The following is a 2,862-nucleotide window of genomic DNA, read 5'->3' as shown; positions in this document are numbered from 1 at the left end:
TGAACCACCAATCTTGCAGTTCAAACCAACCTTGCGGTCCACTGCATTATCTCACACTGCCGCACTAGGACTCCTTTTACAATAGTTATTGTTTTGTTGTTACGTGTAATCAGTCAGTACCGACTCATAGTGACCCTATGAACAACAGAACAAAACACTGCCCGATCCTGGGCCGACCTTACAATTGTTGCCATTCTTGAGCCCATTGATGCTGACTTTATAATAGTAGTCTCATAAAATACTTGTCCTTTTGGGTTGAGTTCACTCAGCATAACGTCCTCCAAGTCCATCCATGTTGTGAGGTGTTTCACAGATTCATCACTATACTTTAACATTGAATAGGATTCCATTGTGTATATGTATCATAGTTTGTGTGTCCATTCTATTATTGTTCATTACAGCACTATTCAGAACAGCAAATTGATAGTAACAATGTAAATACCCATTAATGGAACAACTGGTTTACTTTTGAATGTGTTTGTTGCTGTTTTTCCTATAAAATATAAATGTTTTAGGCTATTCTTTACCGTAGTTCTGCAAATAGCTCTAGCACTTACTAGGTAAAGAAGCTGAACAGACATGGAAAGAAGAAAAGGAGACAGGTTTTCTGTGCTGAACTGTCAGCTGTAACTCAACCATTTTGAACATTTACAAGTAGAGTTGGAGGCAGAGGGTGGCACACTGCTGAGTGGTGATGAGAAAGGTATGATTCTTTTTCTTGTATCCCACACTAGATTGATGATTAGAAGTGTGGATAGCCCCCATCTGTGTACATTCCCCAGTGAATTTCCTCCTCTCTGGCTAGTTAGAAAGAAACAGTAGTAAGCTATGCAGTTGTGAGACAAATCAAAATGAGTTGGGTGTTATTTGCACCAACCCTGGCTCCTATATTCAGGTGAGGATTAATCTACATCAGTAGACTGAGTTATAGCCTGCTCTGAACTAACAGAGATTCTCCCCTCTACACCTAGCTGTCCTTTGGGATGGAAAGACCCAGTTGTTTTGGGATCTATGCAAACTATTCCCAGATTATGGACCCAGAACACATAGCACCTAGGCTTAAGGAGTGTCGTAGTCTCTTTCATTGCCCACCCATCACATGGAGCTCCTTGACTGGCAGGATACTCCAGAGTTTTCTTCTCTCTGGGTCTGGCACCTGCCCTGTATTTTCCCTTTCATTCTTCTCTCTTTACCTTACCATTCTTTTTACACTCTCTCTGCTTTTGAAAACTCATTACTCCAAATACTGATAAAGCTCAGACTTCAACCTTCAGTAGGTATTGTACCTTACTATAAAGAATACAAAAATCTTCACAAGTAGAAAAATAAATAAATAACATCAAGATAAAAGGAGAAAAGAATGAAGTTGCCAAAGACTGATTTATGCTTGGATCTGCTATGCTTGACCACTGCTGCTACTTTTATGCCAAACCATCTTGTTGTGGGTCTTTGTCTATTTGAGTGACTCTCCACTTTACAAAGTATAATATCCTTCTCCACAGACTGGTCCCTCCTGAAAATTTCTGATGTACGAGAGACAAAGTCTGGCCATCCTGGCTTCTAAAGAGCATTCTTATTGTACTTTCTCCAACACTTATTTGTTTGTTTTTCTGGAAGTCCATGGTACTTTAATATTCTTATATTTGATATTCTAACATTCTCATGGAAGCAACAACCAAGAAAACAAATGACGCAATGCATTAGGTAAATCTTTTGCACAAGACCACTTTAAAGTGTTCAAGAACAAAGATATAAGTTTGAGACTAAGGTACACTTGACCTAAGACTTGGTATTTTCAATTGTTTCATATTCATGTGAAAGTTGGACAATGAATAAGGAAGACTGTAAAGGAATTTTTATTTGCTCAGTAGTGTAATGGATCATGAACAGCCCTGCTACCCACAAGGCCTGCATTACCAATCTATCAGTTGCTCCACAGAAGAAAGATGAGATTTTCTGTACCCATAAAGTTTTAAAGCCTTGGAAACATTAAATAGGTTTGCTTTGAGTCAAAACCAACTCCATGGCATACAACTACCACCAATTTCTGGTCTTTTTTTTTTTTTTTATCTTTTATTCATCCCTCTCCCTAACTCACTTCACTTTCTTTCATTTTATTTTCTGTTTCATGTTTTTATTCTCTCCCTCTTTTTTTACTTTTGTTATTGTATTCTTTGTTGTTGTTGTTGTTTTTAGCCTACTTTTTCCATCTCTTTTCTCCTTTACTATTTTATTTTTCCCTGCTGTTGCTTTGTTGTTGGTAGTGGTAGTGGTGGTGGTGGTGGTGGTGGTGGTGGTGGTGGTGGTGTGTGTGTGCATGCCTTCTTCTTTTCTCCCTTCATATGACATTGGACAGTAATAGTGACCATACAACCCCGGTGTAACCATACCCTTTGGAGAATTAACTTATGGGCAATTAGAATTTCAGAACAGGGAAAGACAAAGAAAAGTACAGCAAAGACAGTTGACAAGCTGTTGGAAGAAAACTTCCCTAACATCATGGAAGACAAGAAGATAAGTATGCAAGCTGAGTGAATCCCAAACACGATAGACCCTTAAACAAATTACTAAGACATATTATATCATAATCAAACCCTCTAAATTCAAAGACAAAGAAAGAATACTGAGGACACATTTGGACAGATGAAAAGTAGCTTTTGAAGAAAAATCAGAAAGACTAAGCCCTGATTTCTCAGTATAAACCATGCAGGCAAGAAGACAATGGGAAGACAAATACAAAATTCTGAAAGAAAATTTGCCAATCAAGAATCACATACATGTGGTCAAAAATGGCTTGGTACTGGTACAATGAAAGATACATAGATCAATGGAACAGAATTGAGAATCCAGAAATTAACCCAT

The sequence above is a fragment of the Chrysochloris asiatica genome, unplaced genomic scaffold, assembly GCF_000296735.1.
Source record: "Chrysochloris asiatica unplaced genomic scaffold, ChrAsi1.0 scaffold00089, whole genome shotgun sequence".
Taxonomy (NCBI): Eukaryota; Metazoa; Chordata; class Mammalia; order Afrosoricida; family Chrysochloridae; genus Chrysochloris; species Chrysochloris asiatica.
The sequence above is the reverse complement of the archived record's forward strand: the minus strand, read 5'-3'. Positions refer to the sequence as shown.